Genomic DNA, 23,901 nt, shown 5'->3' on the forward strand with positions numbered 1-23,901 from the left:
AACTACATGAACAACACAAACACATTCAGTGTTTCACTACAGTCCTGTTCATCATTTAGCCAACACAATCCACACAAAATATGTCAGAGAAGAAACTCAGGCCTAATTTACCCCAAGGGCACATTTGAGTTGAGCGTGGAGTGAGGAGAGAAAAAAGAAAAATCTTAGAAGAAAAAACATTCCTGGAAATGTTTGGATAGACAAGCAAGTGTGTTGTGGTGATGATGGCGTGTTTGGCATGTCTCCATCAAAACCTGTCTATGCTAAACTGACAAGCTTTCATACAATACACTGTCTCCACAAATGGAGTGTGTGTGTGTGTGTGTGTGTGTGTGTGTGTGTGTGTGTGTGTGTGTGTGTGTGTGTGTGTGTGTGCGGTGTGTGTGTGTGTGTGTGTGTGTGTGTGTGTGTGTGTGTGTGTGTGACTTAGGAGAAGGCCTATATGGGCAGAGAGCAGCAGATCGGCCTACGACTCCCAGAGTACAGTACAATAACGTGTCTTAATGGGGTTACCCTGCATTCATAATCAAGTGGGAAGGTAATATTTACTACATATGACTGAAAAAAATCCACTTCGACACCCTCCAACTGGTAACTAGTCTACTAGTAGGAAACTTGTCTATCATCCCTGAGCTCTGACTTCTCCCACATGCTGAACTCTAACGTCACCTACTAAGGAAATTACCTCGATAACCAGGTGTTAAATTGGGCCGGGTCCCGCTGGGTCCGGGTCCTGGCACCTATGATCCAAATGAGATCCAGACGGAGCTGAGACCCATTTCCTTTGGTTATACAAAATTTGAATTATCTCATGAAAAATTGTTGTTCGTTTTACTCACCCAACAACACAAGTAAGAAACAGCAAAATCAGACAACCCCATAGTAGAATCGTTTACCTATTCAATTGGTCAGATTATCACATTCTACTGTATGTGAAAAAATTATATTCATTTCCAGTCCCGCACAGGAAGAGAAACATGCATGCATGACAGCCTACAACATTCTTAATGCAGTTGCGGGAAAACACATTTGAAAGCAGTTTTGATGGCCACTGTTAAAAGAAGAGGATCACAGAGCTTTCTAGTGTACACTTATTTCTCAAATCCCCCAAATTTGGGAACCATTTTAGAACCTGAGTTTTTAGCAGCAGCATGGTTTATGCGCACATAGCGTGTTACTAAATGTCACACGGGTCAGGTGTAACATGGAGACCTACACTATATTCACAGTACATGATCCTTGGCTAAGTGCCAGTAGAACTTTTGGGGGGGGACATTCAAGCCTTCAGTATGTTGCTAACTAGCAACAAGATAATGCTTAGAGTTTGATCTAGCTAAATGCAGATGGGCAACCCTCAGCCTATTTATTTATAGCCAATATTCCTCATCAGTTGGGCTACAGCAGGTGGTAATGTTTATTGTTGATTAGCACACCTCCCTGATAACATGGACCAAAAAGTTATTGGGCTCAATTCTGGTGGTGAAAATTATATTTTAGACCATCTCACAGTCATTCGCCCCCCCCCAAAAAAAATGTAGATCCATTTGTCACCTGTAGTATGCTGTGATATGTGCTTTTGTCAGCATATATTGTTTAGGCTAATATTTTAAACTCCTTGAGTCCCACCGTATCGCCGGCGTGTTTTGGACTTCTAACCCCTTTTAAACATTTGCGCTACAGACTTTGGGGTTGTACCATTGAATTGGTCTATTTATTTTGCATCCATAGATACCAGCCATTAGTCTGTGTGATCAACGGGGGCTAAGCTAGAGTGGTTTTTGTGAGACAAGGGCAGTCAATTATATAGTTCTTAGTCATTCAATTTGGGATGAGTGTGTCTTCTCACAAAAACGTCTGTAAAGTCCCAAACGGTTTGTGCTATATTATGACCCAACTATGAAAAGCTGAGACGCTCACAAACATGTCTTGCTCTATGATGCTCAGCGTAGTTAAAAGGTAAAGCGATCTTCTACATAGGTCATAGGAAATCCCAGGACATAGTGTCTATAATACTGTAATAAGCTCACATAGTTGCTGTCACAAACTCCAAACTCCACACAGTTGTCACTGACTAGTTGGATATTAATTTCCTACCTAGCAAACCATTTCTGTTCTCCTAAATTAATTCGTATCAGGTTTTTGCTTGGCGGACCTTATTTTTTTGTTGTTGACATTTGTCAATAAACTCATGAATGCAAGTGTTTATGTCAAATTGTTTTGTGTAGTACTTGTAGGCCTGGTTTTCCTGAAAGTAAAATACTTAAATGGGATGCTAAATATAAGCATTGAAAAAAATATGCAAATTTTTTTCTGGGGTCCTCGGGCCTGATGTTAAATTGAAAAACTCCTCCACACAGCTACAGAGCTTGTGAGAGTCTTGAGGGTACTGGTTGGGAGAAGACTTTTCATTTTTGCAGTACAAGATGGACACGTTCATCGCCTGCTGTGACCTTGTTTCCATTGATCTCATGCTAATTGCATTTAGCGTTCAAGTGTTCCTGGGAGGGCACTAAATGGACAAAGGTTAAATCCCTCGACACCGAATGTTTTTTAAATCAGCTGTGTTCTTTCCGTGTAAGAGTCAATTAAATGAAACTTGGAGTCATTTAATTTGAGATGATGTCAAATCCTGAGTGTGTGTATTGGGGTCGGGAAGAGGAGGAGGGGGAGGGGGAGAGGGGAGTGGAGGGGGAGGCCAGCTGCCAAAGCTCTCTCTGCTCAGTGCTCAGTTTCCTCTACCGTAAAATCTCTCTCCTCTATCATGTGTTACTTGTCTTCATAATGGATCCTTCCACTCACACATGGTTGTCTAAATGAATTAGGTGCTACCTAAATAACAGCTTATAGCCTATTCCTAAAGAGTTATCTTATCAACTTTTTAACATGTCTATTTGTTTTACACGTTCTTCCCAGCAACATTTACATTTTACCATGTTTTCTATAGTGTAATGTATACTGTAGGATGTTTTCAACATTGAATCAGTATAGGAGAACATTCTGATAAAGTTCAGGGAGCATTCTCAAACATGCGCACACAGACAAATCAGTATAGGACAACATTCTGACATTTAAAAGAAACTGTATTGATGTCAACAGAAAGGTTGCGAATGATGCATCAATCAAATGTGTCTAAATCATTCAACTAAAGAGAGGCGTAGCCAGTCACTACCAGCCACCAAGCCTCATTGATGTACTTAACTAGAGATGGTACACCCCACTCATAGCATGGACAACAGCGCCCCCGAGTGGAACTTGATACAGGTCATTACAAGCTGGCCAGAGAAGTATACTAAATACACCATTCTAATGTAATACTGGTAAATTACCTCAACAACAGTCACTCTCACCTTGTCCAAGTTCAAATGCAGTTAATTATCAAATACCATCCCCTCTAGTGAAGTTAAACTGCAAGTCTTATTACAGCTCAATGGATTTGTGTAGAAATTCAGTCATGCTGCCTCCTATATATAATGAGGGAACTACTTCAGCTCAGTTGATGAAATACCGCGTGAGTTAGAAACACACTTCTTACATTTACAGCTAAAAACGAATAATATATTTGCACTTTATATTAGGCCTTAGAAAAGTCCTCGCACCAAATAGTGTCACAAAAACAGAATAACTCGAAAATTGCTAGACCTACACATTGAGGTGTGTTATAAGATAACTGGTACCCGCCCCTGCCCCCCGCGCGGCTAAACGGCCCTAAACAGTTTCCCATGCATTGTCAATGGTTTGTAAACCAACCCGGATGTAATATAATTCTGGCCACACGTTGACTCAGTGACGCTTCTCCACGCAGGACGTGGGAGGTACGCACACTCTGTAAACAGGAATAGGTGCATCACCGGTCACTGAGCTGGCAAGCTAAAGTTACTCACAGAAATGTACTTTCAGCCTGTTAATTATTTATCTTACGAAGTCAGCATGGCTTCACATAGTTCATTTCGTTTTTGACTTCGAGATTGTTGCTGGATAGATACTTTCATATCTAACATGCTGGCGATGCTAGCTAATGCTAACGGCGCTAGGTAATCTCATATCTGGATGCCTCACTCTAGTTCCCGAGAGAGCAGCATACTGATAAGTCAACTTTGCTTTCAAACTTTGTAATCATCTGTAAAGTTGTTTTACATGCAATCATACAAGCTAGATAGATACATATTTTGTTAAAAAGCCTGATGTCATTCATTGGTTGTTTCTTTGGAGTTAGCTAAGCTATCACTAGCTAGCTAGGTTTATAATAATGTAACGTACAGTTGGCTACAGTAACGTTACAGTATAATATAGCCTTGTTACAACTAGTTGGTTGATATGGGGTGTAGTAGGCTAGCGTCGTTATGTTCTTTTTGACTTGGTAAAATAAGCTAATGGTTGTGTGCACTCCCACTGGATAGAATTGTGTGGTTTGGTGGCAGATTTTCTAAAGAAAATAGACATATACAGTATATAATCAGCAATTTTCAATCAGATGAGATACACAGTGAACCCATATTGAAGTTCATTCATACATGTGGACACTAAGTATTGTTAATATTCCAATTCTCTAGGCCCTCCATTCCCAAACCTGAAGCCCCCTGTCCCGAGCAGGAAAGACCAGGAAAAAGTGTTTAAAAGTGCCTTACGCATGTACAACTTCCTATTGAGGAAATATAAGACAACTCAATGTGACATTTAGATTTAGAGTTACTGACATGAATAGAAGCATACACAAGCAATCTATCAAATGTATTTTATAAAACCCATTTTACATCAGCAATTGTCACAACGTGCTTATACAGATACCCAGCCTATAACCCCAAAGAGCAAGCAATGCAGACGTAGAAGCAGAGCGGCTAGGAAAAACTCCCCAGAAAGGCAGGAATCTTGGAAGAAACCAGGCTCTGAAGGGTGGCCAGTGCTCTTCTGGCTGTGCTGGTGGAGATTATAAAAGAGTACAGCTATTTAGCCAGATTATGACCAGCAGTGTCAAATAATGAAGGGTTATAGAGGGTGCAATAGTTCAGCACCTCAGGAGTAAATGCCAGTTGGCTCTTCATAGCGGCGCATTTAGATGTTGAGACAGTAGGTCCGGTAGAGAGAGACAGGATCAAACAGCGGGTCTGGGACAAGTTAGTACCTCCGATGAGCCTTGAGCGGGTCAGGGTTCCATAGCTGCAGACAGAAACAGCAGAGACTGGATGAGCAGCACGACTAGGTGGACTGGAGACAGGGACAGCCAGGAGTCGTCAGGCCAGGTAGTCCTGAAGCATGGTCCTAGAGCTCTTCTTTGGGTCCAGCAGTTATACAATTTTAAAAACATTACAATACATTCACAACACATTAAGTGTGTGCCCTCAGGCCACTACTCTACTACCACATCCTTGTGTACGTGTGTGTACAGTATGTTATTGTGTGTATGCATGTGTCTCTTCACAGTCCCCGCTGTTCCATAAGGTGTTTTTTTGTTCCACCTGTTTTTTTTAAATCTAATTTTGCTGCTTGCATGAGTTACTTGATGTGGAATAGAGTTCCATGTAGTCATGGCTCTGTGTACTACTGTGCGCCTCCCATAGTCTGTTCTGTTGAGGTTAGTGTGTAGTCAAGGCTTTGTCATTAAAATTATATCGTGCCTGTTTTTCAGATCTTCCAACCTGCTCGGTGGGTGACAGGTAACCATCTTTCCACCAATCTTTTCCAGGCCTGGAGTGGCTGGCTGGAACTTCCAGAGGCTTGTAGACCTGAAGCAGTGTGATGTGGTCTGGGTAATTATCAAACACACGTATATACATTCACTCATTCTGTTTTGTTGTATAATTATAACTTAAAAAATTGTTCCTCTCTCTTTTAGATCTAAAAGATCTATTTGCTCAACCACAGTCCTCACAGCTGCAGTCGTCTGCCCCTACACCTGCTACTCCGGCCACGACAGGTGATACATGTAATTATCACATACATGTATACACACATGCACACTGTCCCTCACTTGGGGCTCTATTCATTCAGATCCGCTTTAGCCGACATCCACATAGCGGTTGTTTTGGCGGTGTCTGAGGTGGAACTGTGTTAGAGCTGTCAAATTCACAAGCGGCTCCTGGCATTATACCTAAAGCAGACATTGCCATTGGCTGCACGGAGTCGCATTAATGGAAATCTCACGCAGCCCTGTTTACAAGTTAGAACATTGCAATTTGAGATGTTATCTACATCTCGATTAGGCTGATAGAAATCCTCATTATTTAGTTTAATGATTTTGAATTTGAGCGTCATTATTTCTATATAACCTACACTTTCTCGTTCTGAACTTGTAACATGAGTAGGGCGGGTGTAGTTTTGTGACAATGATTAAGATCAGCTGCTCACTGATTTGACAGATCCAACACAGTTACACCTCAGACACCACCAAAACATCAGCTATGCGGTGTCAGCTATTGCCAGTTAACACTTGATCTGATTGAATCTAGGCCTTACACTCATTCAGTCTGTTTAGTTGTATGATTACAGTGGCTTGCGAAAGTATTCATCTCCCTTGGCATTTTTCCTGTTTTTTTGCCTTACAACCTGGAATTAAAATAGATTTTGGGTGGGGGGTTTGATCATTTTTTATCAATATCTCTCTCATCATCACTCAATGTCTAGGTTTACCTCCACTGTATTCACATCCTACCATACCTTTGTCTGTACATTATACCTTGAAGCTATTTTATCGCCCCCAGAAACCTGCTCCTTTTACTCTCTGTTCCGGACGTCCTAGACGACCAATTCTCAAAGCTTTTAGCCGTACCCTTATCCTACTCCTCCTCTGTTCCTATGGCAATGTAGAGGTGAATCCAGGCCCTGCAGTGCCTAGCTCCACTCCTATTCCCCAGGCGCTCTTTTGGTTTCATGCATGTTAACATTAGAAGCCTCCTCCCTAAGTTTGTTTTATTCACTGATTTAGCACACTCTGCCAACCCGGATGTCCTAGCCGTGTCTGAATCCTGGCTTAGGAAGACCACCAAAAGCTCTGAAATCTCCATCCCTAACTACAAAATTTTCAGACAAGATAGAACGGCCGAAGGGGGCGGTGTTGCAATCTACTGCAGAGATAGCCTGCAGAGTTCTGTCCTACTATCCAGGTCTGTACCCAAACAATTTGAACTTCTACTTTTAAAAATAGAACTTCTAAAAACAAGTCTCTCACCGTTGCTGCCTGCTATAGACCACCCTCTGCCCCCAGCTGTGCTCTGGACACCATATGTGAACTGATTGCCCCCCATCTATCATCAGAGCTCGTGCTAACTAGGTGACCTAAACTGGGACATGCTTAACACCCCAGCCATCCTACAATCTAAGCTTGATGCCCTCAATCTCACACAAATTATCAATGAACCTGCCAGGTACCACCCCAAAGCCGTAAACACGGGCACCCTCATAGATATCATCCTAACCAACTTGCCCTCTAAATACACCTCTGCTGTTTTCAACCAAGATCTCAGCGATCACTGCCTCATTGCCTGCATCCGTAATGGGTCAGCGGTCAAACGACCTCCACTCATCACTGTCAAACGCTCCCTGAAACACTTCAGTGAGCAGGCCTTTCTAATCGACCTGGCCCAGGTATCCTGGAAGGATATTGACCTCATCCCGTCAGTAGAGGATGCCTGGTTATTTTCTTTTAAATGCCTTCATCACCATCTTAAATAAGCATTCCCCGTTCAAGAAATGTAGAACCAGGAACAGATACAGCCCTTGGTTCTCTCCAGACCTGACTGCCCTTAACCAACACAAAAAGATTCTGTGGCGTTCTGCATTAGCATTGAACAGCCCACGTGTTATGCAATTTTTCCGGGAAGTTAGAAACCAATATACACAGGCAGTTAGAAAAGCCAAGGCTAGCTTTTTCAAGCAGAAATTTGCTTCCTGCAACACAAACTCAAAAAAGTTCTGGGACACTGTAAAGTCCATGGAGAATAAGAGCACCTCCTCCCAGCTGCCCACTGCACTGAGGATAGGAAACTCTGTCACCACTGATAAATCCACTATAATTGAGAATTTCAATAAGCATTTTTCTACGGCTGGCCATGCTTTCCACCTGGCTACCCCTATCCCGGTCAACAGCACTGCACCCCCCACAGCAACTCGCCCAAGCCTTCCCCATTTCTCCTTCTCCCAAATCCAGTCAGCTGATGTTCTGAAAGAGCTGCAAAATCTGGACCCCTACAAATCAGCCGGGCTAGACAATCTGGACCCTTTCTAAAATTATCTGCCGTAATTGTTGCAACCCCTATTACTAGCCTGTTCAACCTCTCTTTCGTGTCGTCTGAGATTCCCAAAGATTGGAAAGCAGCTGCGACCATCCCCCTCTTCAAAGGGGGAGACACTCTTGACCCAAACTGCTACAGACCTATATCTATCCTACCCTGCCTTTCTAAGGTCTTCGAAAGCCAAGTCAACAAACAGATTACCGACCATTTCGAATCCCACCGCACCTTCTCCGCTATGCAATCTGGTTTCAGAGCTGGTCATGGGTGCACCTCAGCCACGCTCAAGGTCCTAAACGATATCTTAACCGCCGTCGATAAGAAACAATACTGTGCAGCCATATTCATTGACCTGGCCAAGGCTTTCGACTCTGTCAATCACCACTTCCTCATCGGCACTCAATAGCCTTGGTTTCTCAAATGATTGCCTCGCCTGGTTCACCAACTACTTCTCTGATAGAGTTCAGTATTTCAAATCAGAGGGCATGTTGTCCGGACCTCTGGCAGTCTCTATGGGGGTGCCACAGGGTTCAATTCCTGAGCCGACTCTCTTCTCTGTATACATCAATGATGTCGCTCTTGCTGCTGGTGAGTCTCTGATCCACCTCTACGCAGACGACACCATTCTGTATACTTCTGGCCCTTCTTTGGACGCTGTGTTAACAACCCTCCAGATGAGCTTCAATGCCATACAACTCTCCTTCTGTGGCCTCCAACTGCTCTTAAATACAAGTAAAACTAAATGCATGCTCTTCAACCGATCACTGCCTGCACCTGCCCACTCGTCCAGCATCACTACTCTGGACGGTTCTGACTTAGAATATGTGGATAACTACAAATACCTAGGTGTCTGGTTAGACTGTAAACTCTCCTTCCAGACTCACATCAAACATCTCCAATCCAAAGTTAAATCTAGAATTGGCTTCCTATTTCGCAACAAAGCATCCTTCACTCATGCTGCCAAACATACCCTTGTAAAACTGACCATCCTACCTATCCTCGACTTCGGCGATGTCATTTACAAAATAGCCTCCAATACCCTACTCAATAAATTGGATGCAGTCTATCCTTACATTTAACATTACATTTAAGTCATTTAGCAGACGCTCTTATCCAGAGCGACTTACAAATTGGTGCATTCACCTTATGATATCCAGTGGAACAACCACTTTACAATAAATAGTGCATCTACATCTTTTAAGGGGGGGGGGGGGGGTTAGAAGGATTACTTTATCCTATCCTAGGTATTCCTTAAAGAGGTGGGGTTTCAGGTGTCTCCGGAAGGTGGTGATTGACTCCGCTGTCCTGGCGTCGTGAGGGAGCTTGTTCCACCATTGGGGTGCCATAAAGAGATCATTTCAAATCAAATTGTATTGGTCACATACACATATTTAGCAGATGTTACTGCGGGTGTAGCGAAATGCTTGTAAACTATTTTACTCTGAGCTATACACCTCTAAACCGCAAGATCCTTTGCTGACTGATTCGTTCTTCGATGGTCTGAATATGGCTTCAATTGATACAGAATCCCATGATGGTTAAGAAGAAGAATTTACACCTAAGGAGATTACAACTACAGTGTTTGCAATGAAAAGTGGTAAATCACCAGGTCCGGACGGTTTCCCAAACAGATTTTACAGAACGTTTTCCGGTCTGCTTTGCCCATTCCTGTCTCAAATATTTACATTGCGCCTTAATACATCAAAGCTACCGCCTAGTCTTTATCAAGCTTCAATTTCATTGCTATTAAAGAAAAACAAGGATCCCCTGGAATGTGGATCTTATCACCCAATCTCGCTTTTAAACTGTGATTAAAAAATCCTAGCCAAGCTCTTAGCCATCCGTATGGAAGGCTCGCACCACCAAGTAATACACTCTGACCAGACTGGCTTACTGAGAAATAGTCATTCATTTTTCAATATTAGATGCCTTATGAATATACTGTACTCCCCAGCGTCGGGGGACCTGGAGGTGGTGGTCTCGCTCAATGAGGCTTTAGATCGTATTGAGTGGGACTACCTAACAGCCGCCCTTTATAGATTGCCGCCCTTTATAAATTCATTGCATAGATAAAACATTTTTATTTCTCTCCCATGGCTTCGGTACAGACTAATAACTTGTCCTCTGACTATTTTCCCTTGCACCGTGGATCCAGACAGGGTTGTCTACTCTCCCCCTTGTTGTTTGCTTTGGCAATCGAGCCCCTCGCCGTCGCACTGCGCTCTAATGAGGCTGTTCAAGGTATACTCAGGACGGCCTTGAGCAGAACGTCTCGCTATACGCTAACGACCTCCTTTTGATAATCTCCAACCGTGATACTTCATTACCACACGCCTTATCTATTCTTAAACAGTTTGGAGCAATCTCAGGGTACAAGCTGAAACTAGGCAAGAGTGAGCTTTTCCTGTAAATCAGGCTGCTTTAAAGTGCTCTTTTACAAGCTTTCTGTTTAGGATTGTCCTGGATTAATTCACCTACTTGGGAGTTAGTGATAAGGAAATATTCAAATTTGTTTAAGGAAAACATTGCTCTAGCAGGCAGTTTGAAACAATAATTTACTTTTTGGAAGGGTTAATGTCATTAAATAGTAGTTGCTACTACTAAAATGAATGTATTGCCCAAATGTTTACCCATTTTTATTACAAAACCTTTTTTTTCGCTGCATCAAATATGAATGTATTTTATTTGGGATGGCAAGGTCCACGGATTGGTAGAAAACATTTATAGAAGTCTAGGGCATTGGGAGGTTTAGCTCTTACAAATTTTCAGACATACTATTGGGCTGAAAATCCGAGAGCCCTTTTGTACTGGCTATGGATTGATCCTACTGGACCAAGACCACCCTGGGTCCAGATGGAGTCTGAATCATGTAAACCTGCTGCACTTTCCTCTGTGTTGTGCTCCTCTCTCCTAGTGTCCCTAGGCAAAAGGTGTGTCAACCCAATTGTAAAGCAGTCTCTTAAAATTTGGAATCAGTTCCGTTTAGCTTTCAGCCTTCGAGGCTTTTCTCGATCAAGGCCCAATTAATCAGAATTAACCAATTAACCAATTAATATTTCCACCATCTTTAAATTATGGGGCATCTGGGCATCTATCACAATGCCATCCGTTTTTGTCACCAAAGCCCCATATACTACCCACCACTGCGACCTGTACGCTCTCATTGGCTGGCCCTCGCTTCATACTCGTCGCCAAACCCACTGGCTCCAGGTCATCTACAAGACCCTGCTATGTGAAGTCTCCCCTTATCTCAGCTCGCTGGTCACCATAGCAGCACCCACCATAGTAGCACGTGCTCCAGCAGGTATAGCTCTCTGGTCACCCCCAAAGCCAATTCCTCCTTCGGCCACCTCTCCTTCCAGTTCTCTGCTGCCAATGACTGGAACGAACTACAAAAATCTCTGAAACTGGAAACACTTATCTCCCTCACTAGCTTTAAGCACCAGCTGTCAGAGCGGCTCACAGATTACTGCACCTGTACATAGTCCAAACAACTACCTCTTCCCCTACTGTATTTATTTATTTTGCTCCTTTGCACCCCATTATTTCTATTTCTACTTTGCACTTTCTTCCACTGCAAATCTACCATTCCAGTGTTTTACTTGCTATATTGTATTTACTTCGCCACCATGGTCTTTTTTTGCCTTTACCTCCCTTATTTCACCTCATTTGCTCACATTGTATATAGACTTATTTTTCTACTGTATTATTGACTGTATGTTTGTTTTACTCCATGTGTAACTCTGTGTTGTTGTATGTGTCAAACTGCTTTGCTTTATCTTGGCCAGATCGCAATTGTAAATGAGAACTTGTTCTCAACTTGCCTACCTGGTTAAATAAAGGTGAAATAACATTTGAAAAAATGATTTACACAACATGCTAAATATTTTTTATTGTGAAACAAACAAGAAATAACACAAAAATACCAAAAACTTTAGCGTGCATAACTAATCACCCCCGCAAAGTGAATACTTTGTAGAGACACCTTTTGCAGCAACTACAACTGCAATTCTCTTGGGATATGTCTCTATAAGCTTGGCACATCTAGCCACTAGGATTTTTGCCCATTCTTCAAGGCAAAACTGCTCCAGCTCCATCAAGTTGGATGGGTTCCGCTGGTGTACAGGAATCTTTAAGTCATACCACAGATTCTCACTTGGATTGAGGTCTGGGCTTTGACTAGGACATTCCAAGACATTTAAATGTTTCCCCTTAAACCACTTGAGTGTTGCTTTAGCAGTATGCTTAGGGTCATAGTCCTGCTGGAAGGTGAACCTTCGTCCCAGTCTCAAATCTCTGGAAGACTGAAACAGGTTCCCCTCAAGAATTTCTCTGTATTTAGCGCCATCCTTCAATTCTGACCAGTTTCTCAGTCCATGCCGATGAAAAACATCCCCACAGCATGATGCTGCCACCGCCATGCTTCACTGTGGGGATGTGTTCTCGGGGTGATGAGAGTTGTTGGGTTTGCGCCAGACAGCATTTTCCTTGATTGCCAAAAAGCTACATTTTAGTCTCATCTGACTAGAGTACCTTCTTCCTTATGTTTGGGGAGTCTCCCACATGGCTTTTGGCGAACACCAAACGTGTTTGCTTATTTTTTTCTTTAAGCATTGGTTTTTTTCTGGCCACTCTTCCATAAAGCCCAGCTCTGTGGAGTGTACGGCTTAAAGTGGTCCTATGGACAGATACTCCAATCTCCGCTGTGGAGCTTTGCAGCTCCTTCGGGGGTTATCTTTGGTCTCTTTGTTGCCTCTCTGATTAATGCCCTCCTTGCCTGGTCCGTGAGTTTTGGTGGGCGACCCTCTCTTGGCAGGTTTGTTTTGGTGCCATATTCAAAAAAAAAAAAAAGTATAATGGATTTAATGGTGCTCAGTGGGATGTTCAAAGTTTCGGATATTTATTTATAACCCAACCCTGATCTGTACTTCTCCACTACTTTGTCCCTGACCTGTTTGGAGAGCTCCTTGGTCTTCATGGTGCCCCTTGCTTAGTGGCGTTGCAGACTCTGGGGCCTTTCGGAACAGGTGTATATATACTGAAATCATGTGACACTTAGATTGCACACAGGTGGACTTTATTTAACTAATTATATGACTTCTGAAGGTAATTGGTTGCACCAGATCTTATTTAGGGGGTGAAAACATATGCATGCGCCACTTTTCCGTTTTTTTTTAATTTTTTTTTACAAGTTATTTTTTTTTCATTTCACTTCACCAATTTGGACTATTTTGTTTATGTCCATCACATGAAATCCAAATAAAATCCATTTAAATTACAGGTTGTAATGCAACAAAATAGAAAAAACACCAAGGGGGATGAATACTTTTGCAAGGCACTGTATTTTCAATTAAGAAAATTGTGCCTCTCTCTTTTAGATCTGCCACCCCAAGCAGTTCAGCTGCAGTCACAGCAGTCCTCTGCTGCACCAGTTCCTACTACACTGGCCGTGAAGGGAGAAACCTTTTTGTACGATACCCAGATGGATACAGGTCATTCAGAATTCTATTGTATATGCTCAGTCACACCAACAGATGTACACGCAGACATGTTGTTGAGCTATATACTTACTGTCACTTTGTGCATCTCTCTTTCAGATCTGCCATGCACTCCACCACTGCCCGACAGCCTCACCCAGAAGACACTGGGCCTATCAAGACTGACAAAGCAGAGACGGGTGGCTGACAAGGGAAAATAAAACAACATGCACTCACACACATTATCCACAATGTAAATAAGTTGTAATTACTTGTTTATTTAATGTTTGGTCCATTTTATTTTAGGATTGGAGATATCTACTCTTTCATATCCATTCTTAATATCTACATAATTACTCTAAATATCTATCAAATCAAAGTGTGATTGATAATATTGTAAAAGACTATGGCTTAATGTTTACAGTTTGAGGAAATTCTGTGTGCTTTTTTTCCTGAGTTGATATACATGTCTCCCTATCACACGCACACATTAGACCCAATGTAAATAAATTGTAATAACTTGTTTATTTTATGTATGCTACATTTTATTTGAGGAAAATATCTGCAATAAACTACAATCAGTTAAAGCAATGTCTTTGGTTTATTGGATATTTCTCTGAATACAATGTGTGACCAGAAGGAAGTTGGCAGACCTGCAACCCTTGGACTGTGTAGGTTGACATCTGGAGCTGAAAAATAGGGAGGAGAGGAAGAGTGCAGTTTAAAGGTTTATCATTAATAACTGACACAATTCTATAATGAATATATGTTAGAATAATAATACATAGTAGAGTGACCAATAGTTACTGTATTGTGATTGATTGTTTTATTTACTCAATCAAGTAGTGTCCCAAGGGGGGATCGAACCGTGTCTCAAAAGCAGCAGAAAAAGTCAAATAAGGTCACCAAAATGTCCGTTACGGCTATACACTACTGGCCCCCGCGATGGGAGTGTGGATAATAGCTATTTTGTTTTATGTCTTCATTTCGAAGCACGCATGGATGTGAATGTGATCATCACTCACCCAAAGACCCCTGTGTACGTGCCTTGATCAGCGCAACATAAAACAGCAGGAATATATGTTAATGATAACATGTAGCTAAGAAATAGCATGTAGCTAAGACATGACAAATCGTGATTAAATCGAATCAAATTGTATTGGTAACATATACGTGGTTAGCTGATGTTATTGCAAGTGTAGCGAAATGCTTGTGCTTCTAGATCCCACAGTGCAGCAATATCTAACAAGTAATATCTAGGCTACTCTACCTAAATTTTTATATCTACTAGGTTTAGGCAAACAAATATGTTAGCGAAAAAAGTCCCTAACTGATATCATCTTTGTTTACACTGCTTAATCGTCAGTCACTGACAGATTAGGTAGGTACTGAGCGGCTGGTTCACGTATTGAATGTTATCTCAAGTTCAACGGCTAATACCTATCACTCTTCTGCAGCAGTAAAAATACTGCTCCAGGTGAGGCTCGAACTCACAACCTCGGCATAGCTCTACAATGTACTGTCATATAAGTACCGCGCGCTAACCGATTGCGCCACTGGAGCTCCACTATTACGGCTCAGCAATAGAGATTATGAGGAGTCTAAACCGGATGCTATCATCTCTTTTTTTTAAATCGGTAATTATATTGTCTTTTATGTGTTACAACACAACCAGAACTATACAGCAACACCCATAGAAACCGATCAAGACCCAACTAAGCTTTAATAAATTACTGATTTGCCGAATCAGTCGTTTGCGTTGTTTGAACATAGCTAACTAGCTTGCTAACGTTAGTTCGCCTGAACTGCTCACTGGATGGATAGAGAGCTGTCCGTTGTCGAGTCTATTGTGACTAAATTGTATTTTCCTATATTGGCCGTGTGTATTTGACAGTTAATCTGGAAAGTGATATTATACTGTGTGGTTGTAGTATGAATATTCATTTCATAACAAGTTGCTAATGCTTTCTGTGAAATCCTGGCTGCTACATGGTCGTTACTAGTTACCACAGCCACAAAGTTATGGCTAAACCCCACATAGTTCTACAGTTTATGTTCCTAACCGTAACCCTAACCTTAACAACACTGCTAACATGAATTCTAGCCCTAACCTTAAATTAAGGAACAATGTCAGCATTGCTGGTTTGGCAAAAAAGGTAGGTGTATAAAACAGTATCTTGCAGGATTCAACAGTTGGAATTGTAAGAGTTGTTGCCCTGTCCCTTTCTCTGTGATCGTCATTCTACTTGAATCCAGAAAGAACAAAACCCTTTCATTAAATATATACATCAAAATGTGCAAAGTTATGGACAAAGACCCAAAAGATCCATATCAAATTAAATATGTCTCTTGATCAAATAAAACAAGCACTTTTTTTTGTGCAGTATTAATTTGCCATCCTTACAAACCACTTAATGTAAATGTGCATTACTGTATTGTACATAGGCTGGTCATTTAGATTTGTACCTGTGGACTTTTAATCACCATAAAGACAATGCACAATGCAGTAATTGATTGAGTACATTGACACATCAACTGGTTTGTGATGTGATGATGTGGATCAGTTGGTAGTAGAGAATGATGATTTCAACTCTTGGGTTGGGGGTTCAATTCCCATGGGGGACCAGTATGCAATGCTTGCACTCACTACTCTAAGTTGCTTTGGATAAGGGTGTCTACTAAATTGTAAAACGACTGAGTAGACTACTTCAGTTTTCACATAGAAATAAGTTGTATTTGCAAAGTATTTCAAGAAACTGGAAAATAAATATCAAGCAAGTATTTTTATATTACACAAGTATTAACAGATTAACTGTTTTGCACAGATAATTATTAGACTGAAGTTACACATGCTGGTAAACACTCAAATACATTTAGTTTAACTTTTTTTCACAAAAGTAGTGCACTAGTCCTGTGTTAGTCCTGCAGCACCCCCACCCCAAAACTACTTCCCGCAGCTATGTTGACTAAACATGTTCTTTCTCTTCAGGCTACCCTCTATAACATGATGCAGTTTTGCCTGTGTATAATAATCTATTTTCGCAAAAGAGTCCATTGTTTTATTGTAGTATGGTTATGTTAACATTGTAAACTGAATGAAAAATACTGCTAGTCTAGACATGTATGGTAGGGCTAGTGTATTGGAGGATCACAATTCAACATGTCAACAACTGTACTTGACAACATGAATTCAGATCATTATCATCTATCCACTTAACTTTAGCAATCATCTGTCTTGTATCTGGATGGATTGAATGGAAGAATCATGGATGAATAGATGGAGGGAGAGAGGGAGGGAGGGAGGGATGGAAATGTAACATATGTAACAGCCATCTTTAACATATGCTTGGGAGATAAATCTGTCACATGACCTTCCTCTCCAAAGAGGCAGTTAAGCAAAAACTAATCTGATTTCACAAATGCATGTCTAGACTGAGCTCCCAGCAGACTGTGGCTCCTGCCAAGCTCCAGGATATCGACAGAGAGGGGATGTAGTGTGGAGAGATGGAGCTCATTAACTTCTTCAGGATTGGTGGGACGGTTGAGCTAACGTAGGCTAATGCGATTAGAATGAGGTTGTAAGTAACAAGAACATTTCCCAGAACATAGACATATCTGATATTGGCAGAAAGATGAAATTCTTGTTTTTCTAACTGCACTGTCCAATTTACAGTAGCTATTACAGTGAAAGAATCCCATGCTATTGTTTGAGGGCAGTGCACAGTTTTGACCATGAAAAGTTATTAATAAACATATTAGGCACATTTGGGCAATCTTGAGACACCATTTTGAATAGAAATGCAATGGTTCATTGGATCAGTCTAAAACTTTGCACATACAATGATGTCATCTAGTGGCCAATATATAAATTGCACCTGGGCTGGAATAATACATTATGGCCTTTCTCTTGCATTTCAAAGATGATGGTACAAAAAAAATACAAAAAACTGTTGTTTTTTTCTTTGTATTATCTTTTACCAGATCTAATGTGTTATATTCTCCTACATTCATTTCACATTTCCACAAACTTCAAAGTGTTTCCTTTCAAATGGTACCAAGAAAATGCATATCCTTACTTCAGGGCCTGAGCTACAGGCAGTTAGATTTGGGTATGTCATTTTAGGCCAAAATGTTAAAAAGGGGGCCGATCCTTAAGAGGGAAAGGGATCCTTAAGAGGGATCCTTAACAAATTGATGGGAAAGGAAAATGTGAGAAACTGCTCTTTAGTCCACCTGGGGCTTGATTAGAGAGTGTGAAGATGATGATGACGATGATGTCATATTGCCCTGCTCTTCCCATGACAGACCCTTCTCTATTGGCCACGAGAGACTGGGGGGATGAGAAGAGAAACTGATTTGTGGATATGCAACTGGTATGTGTCTTCCCCACGCATGAATGACCCGATCACCATTTTTCAGCTACTTAGCCGTTAATGCTACTTTGCTCACATTTTTCTCTCTCTTTCTACCTCTCACCCTTTCCTCCTCCCTCAGGAGAGGTCTACTATGACTTTAGCCAAGATTCCCTCTGTCTACAGGAGAGTCTGATCATTCGTGGACACAGCCAGTGAGTCAGTTTTCTTTAGAATACAGGAATTAGCTAGTGTATGAGAAAGTAAAAGAGAAATAATCAAGTATATTGTTTATTTCTTAGTTAACAGTGGAGGTGGGCTGTGGGGGTTGCCCTATTCATCTTACAGAGCCCTGACCTCTGATGTCATCACCCTGGTTGTGTGTCGTCAATCTAGACCCAGACAGTAAGAGCTGATAGTAGGATAGTAAGTCCTATGCACCTTTTAGATCAAATCAAAATCAAATGAAATTGTATTTGTCACATGCTTCAAAAACAACAGGCGTATACTAACAGTGTAATGCTTACTTAAGGGCCATTCACAACAATGCAGAGAGAAAAATTGAAACATAACACAAATAAATACACAATGAGTAAAGATAACTTGGCTATATACACAGGGTACCAGTACAGAGTCGATCTGCAGGGATACAAGATAATTGAGGTAGATATGTACATATAGGTAAGGGTAAAGCAACTAGGCAACAGGATAGATAATGAGAAGTAGCAGCAGCGTATGTGATGAGTCAAAAGAGTTAGTGCAAAAGGGGGTCAATGCAGATAGTCCTGGTAGCTATTTGCTTAACTATTTAGCAGTCTTATGGCTTGGGGGAAGATGCTGTTCAGAGTTCCAGACTTGGTGCATCAGTACTGCTTGTCGTGCAGTAGCAGAGAGAACAGTCTATGGGTGGCGTGAGTCTTTGACAATTATAAGGGCCTTCCTCTGACACCGCCTGGTATACCAGTCCTGGATGGCAGGGACCTTGGCTCCAGTGATGTACTGGACCGTACACACTATCCTCTGTAGCGTCGTGTGGTTGGATGCCAAGCAGTTGCCATACCAAGTGGTGATGCTGCCAGTCAAGATGCTCTCAATGATGCAGCTGTAGACCTTTTTGAGTATCTGAGGGCCCATGACAAATCTTTTCAGCCTCCTGAGGGGGAAGAGGCGTTGTCGTGCCTTTTTCACAACTGTTTTGGTGTGTGTGGACCATGCTAATTCCTCAGTGATGTAGACACAGAGGAACTCTCGACCCGGTCCACTACAGCCCCGTCAATGTGAATGGGGGCGTGCTCGGCCCTCTGTTTCCTGTAGTCCACGATCAGCTCCTTTGTCTTGCTGATGTTGCGATAAGTGGTAAGTGGTAAAAGAAGGGGATTTTAAGGTGATGAACTCAGCCAATAAAACAGTAGGCTATTGGTTCAAACATAGAGTACAGTCAATTTAAAATGTTTATTAAAACATAAAAAACATGCAACTCATTTAACTGTACCTTTTATAATATACATTGCTTATTCATGTACATTCTATCAGACTGCAGAGACTGCAGTGCTAATTTTAATGTGATTCCTGCTTCCCTCCTACTCATTAACATGTGCACCCCTCGTCCCCTCATCACTTTACTCTATCACTTTACTGACAAGTGTTTCCGCTTTAGTTTTATATGACCGCCCACACCGCTGTCACTAGTTTTCTTATTGTGGGAATGTAAGCAACCTTTCACCGATCACACCGGACTCCTCCCCTTGTTATCCCACTTCTGTATTTTGGACTCTCAGTCTCTCTGAAAACCCCCAAAAAACACACAGAACTAAGTGATTCAATACACAAAGAGTTATTTTTTTCAGTTACAATTTTCACATCACTTTGCAATAATGAGTGGGTAACCACTTCTTGTGAACGTAGACAAATGGATTGCAGAGAATGGAAAAGGCCTTTCTACCACCAGTGTGCAACAAACTCATGTGATTAGCAGCCTGGGCTAGTTTCGTTTATGGACATAGTTATAGTTTCAGTTTTAGTTGCACGCTCTGGTGTCACTAGATTAAACAAACTATAACTTCTAAAGTCTTCATATAAAGTGTTCATAAGCACAGCATAGCTGCTTCACAAATCATCTATAAGATGTATATAAAGCATCTGTTGTTATTTTAAAATGGGACCATGCTATTATCATGTTGAGCTGTAAAAGTACTGTTTACCCCCCTGACTATCTTTAGTAGTCAAATAGTAATGATTCACGCTACGTTGGCAAAGATTTACAAAGGTAATGAATGTGAGCAAAGTGAATGCTTTCATATTTCCTTTCTCCGCTAGGCATTTTTGTCAGCTGAACGTCATGTTTGTTGGAGGTCCCAACACCAGAAATGATTAGCACGTAGAGGAAAGGGAGGAGGTAAGAGAAAAGACCAGCATTCACCTATGACATTGACCAAATACTGTGGCAAAGGATTGAGGGATGTTCTTGATTTTTGTGTGCCCATTGGCTAAACTTCTGACTGAGTTGATGTAAGAAGGTTAGGCACGTGGGTCAGGAAAGATACTACTGTGGCTGACTGATTGCTAACTAACTAGCGTGGTAATGTCCTTGCATCAGTTGCTTACTTTCAGATAGGGACATTGCATTGGAATGATATCTCAAGCACTTGCAGACAATTGGCATTCAAACGACAAAGAGATATTATGTATGCGATATAAGACTTATAAGACTTATTTGTGCTATGTAAAGACTTTATACAATGAGTGTTCAAAACATTAGGAACATCTTCCTAATATTGACTTAGAATAGCCTCAATTCGTCGGGGTATGGACTACAAGGTGTCAACAGTGTTCCACAGGGATGCTGGCTGTTGACCCCAATGCTTCTCATAGTTGTGTCAAGTTGGCTGGATGTCCTTTGGGTGGTGAACCATTCTTGATACACACGGGAAACTGTTGAGTGTGAAAAACCCAGCAGCGTTGCAGTTCTTGACACACTCAAACCGATGCGCCTGGCACCTATTACCATACCCGTTCAAAGGCACTTCAATCTTTTGTCTAGTCCATTCACCCTCTGAATGGCACACATACACAATCCATGTCTCAACTGTTTCAATGCTTAAAAATCCTTCTTTAACCTGTCTCCTCCCCTTCATCTACTCTGATTTGAAGTGGATTTAACAGGTAACATCAATAAGGGATCATAGCTTTCACCTGGATTCACCTGGTCAGTCTATGTTATGGAAAGAGCAGGTGTTCTTAATGTTTTGTCTACTCAGTGTATTTACAAAGCAGAGAGGATTGTACTTGCATTTTCAAGACCATCATCTAGCCACTGGAGGTCAGCATAATCATAGCTTATATTCATAGCTTAGTGAGCACTTGAATGTGATGCGAAGCCGAAGATATCCTCCATATGATGTATCTGTGTTTTTTCTAGTCTGTTGTCATTGCCTTTCACTGTCATGTCCTCTTACTGTCTTGTTTTGTGCAGCTCTACTAGGCGAAAGGGGACATATGTCTGAAGGTGGTAGAGAATTATAAACATAAATGTAACTTAGCAAGTCAGTTAAGAACAGATTCATATTTACAATGACGGCCTACTCCGGCCAAATCTAGAAAATGCTGGGCCAATTGTGTGGGACTCCCAATCACAGCCGGATGTGATACAGCCAGGATTCAAACCAGGGAGTTTAGTGACACCTCTTGCACTGAGATGCAGTACATTAGACCGCTGCACCACTCAGGAGCTTGTGCATATCCACAAGGCACCGTTTGAGAGAAACAACATTTATTTCAAGCTTCTCTTGCCAAGCCCACTTCTCTTGCCAAGCCCACATAAGTGATCGTGCCATAAAAACGATGCAGATTTTTTTAGGTTTGCGTTTGTGTCACACACACCCCATGTTCTCCTGTGTCCATATCTGGTCCTCAGACATTTCTGCTCCCAGCTCGGATCCCCCACTCCCCCCAGAGACTGGATAACACTGTGGGGCTGGTGTTGGAGAGAAGGAGGCTTCATTCAAAGACAGACTGTTTAAGGTTCCAGCATGTCTTCTTCTTACACACATCATCACACCTCACATCCCCTTGACCCCCTACGGGGGGGGGAGAGAGAGAGAGAGAGAGAGAGAGAGAGAGAGAGAGAGAGGAGGAGAGAGAGAGAGAGAGAGAGAGAGAGAGAGAGAGAGAGAGGGAGAGAGAGAGAGAGAGAGAGAGAGAGAGAGAGAGAGAGAGAGAGAGAGAGAGAGAGAGGTAAATCATGCCTCTTCGTGGTTTCAGGTACTGTGTGGATGACACCACAGACATTTTGAGAGGGGTTTACTGTGAAAACCTGAGGACCCAGCTGGTGCCAGTGATTCAAAAGTGAGACGCATGTCATTGATTTTAGTCCGGCATTAAACAGAACACTTTGTTTTGTGAACATTAGCGCTCAGCAGGGAATACTCAGCGGATGATGTGGTTCGCATTTTTTTGTTTTGTTTTTGCGTCAGAGCAGCACAGATCAGGCAAGTTAAACCCAGGTGACTCCCCCTCTCACAAAGTGACAAAGGGAAAGGTGGGCTTCAATAGGTGTTGCACACTACTTTTATTTTTGTGTGGTTTTACATCGGGTTTGTGGATATTTTGCTGTGCCAGTGTATCCCACTACACGAGAACCCTGTTGGCCTATGTGCTATCATTTTCTGTCTGTCTAGAGGAGGACTTCAGACAGCCTCAGACAGCCTTCCACTTCAGAGACTGAGTGGAAAAACAGCGTCCCTCCCTGGTCCAGCTGACACCCCATCTACATGTTCGGGGGCCCAGTTTGAGACAGAGGTGACCCTGGAATATCCCAATGATGACTTAGCTATTTGCTGACCTTTTACGTTCATGGAAACCTTTCAAAGCGACCAACAACCAGTCTAGACTGAGCTCCCCACTGATTCAAACTCATGACTTGCTAATATTGAAAGTTACAGTAAGTTGCTCACTAGTGTAGTAGGAGGGAAGTGAGCTATAGGTCTGGTTTATCGGACTAGTGAGTGTAAAGATGATGATGGTGGTGCTGATGTTACTTCTACTACTCTTTGACAGACCATGCTGTATGGGCCCGGGCAGACAGAGGTTTGTAAACGAGAAACTGATGTCTGGTTACCCCTCATAGCCTGGTTCCTCTCTAGGTTTCTTCCTAGGTTTTTGGCCTTTCTAGGGAGTTTTTCCTAGGGAGTTTTTCCTAGCCACCGTGCTTCTTTCACATGCTTTGCTTGCTGTTTGGGGTTTTAGGCTGGGTTTCTGTACAGCACTTTGAGATATCAGCTGATGTACGAAGGGCTATATAAATAAATGTGATTTGATTTGATTTGATTTATGGCAGCAGGTACAGTATCACTAATCTATTCGAGAATTTGCATTTCTGTCATGTCATCATGCCTTCACTATTTATTTAAATGTGCGGTATTTCTCTCTTTTCATTTCACTCGCTCTGCTCCCATCTGTCTATTTGCACTTTCTCTCTCACCCTCTCTTCCTCTCTCAGGAGGGATCCCCCCACCCATGTGACTATGGATGGCCAAGAGTTCCCTCATTCCGGGACATAGCCAGTTAGTGGGATGATGACTGTGGTAATAAGAAAAGGAAACGGAAGATAGAGTGGATATGTGCATGTTTGTGAATTGCCCCAATAAATAATGGCTTTAGAGAAAGAATGTTGAATTCAAGTAACACAAGAAGAAAGAGGTTGTCACTCATACAGTAGATGCTATTATTTTGTGGTGTTGCTAGAGGAATCTGTTTGAATATCTGTTTGTATGATTCCGATGCGGCCGGTACCAGTGGAGGGGAGAATGTCCCTGTTTTGTCACTCAAAACCCAGGGAGGAAACGCGCATGA

General features: G+C 41.9%; 1 long non-coding RNA gene and 1 other non-coding gene across 6 annotated transcripts; one reads left to right on the forward strand and one right to left on the reverse strand.

The window, feature by feature from the left end:
- The first annotated feature begins 3,790 nt into the window (after positions 1-3,790).
- LOC106576758 (uncharacterized) lies at positions 3,791-14,286 on the forward strand. 5 transcript variants are annotated; one of them, XR_006760318.2, is made up of 6 exons: positions 3,791-5,237; positions 5,624-5,744; positions 5,831-5,911; positions 6,920-7,097; positions 13,601-13,714; positions 13,820-14,286. It is a non-coding gene; the product is annotated as an uncharacterized LOC106576758 (long non-coding RNA). The 5 variants fall into 5 exon arrangements; XR_001322002.3 differs by lacking the exon at positions 6,920-7,097 and having other exon boundaries at positions 3,793-4,031; positions 4,551-5,237; XR_001322004.3 differs by lacking the exon at positions 6,920-7,097 and having other exon boundaries at positions 3,793-5,237; positions 5,831-5,920.
- An 882-nt stretch (positions 14,287-15,168) lies between these two features.
- trnai-uau (transfer RNA isoleucine (anticodon UAU)) lies at positions 15,169-15,262 on the reverse strand. Its single transcript has 2 exons — positions 15,225-15,262; positions 15,169-15,204 (listed from the first exon to the last, which is right to left on the reverse strand). It is a non-coding gene; the product is annotated as a tRNA-Ile (tRNA).
- Between the last annotated feature and the right edge of the window lie 8,639 nt (positions 15,263-23,901).

This window comes from Salmo salar, chromosome 18, assembly GCF_965601325.2.
Source record: "Salmo salar chromosome 18, fSalSal1, whole genome shotgun sequence".
Classification (NCBI taxonomy): domain Eukaryota; kingdom Metazoa; phylum Chordata; class Actinopteri; order Salmoniformes; family Salmonidae; genus Salmo; species Salmo salar.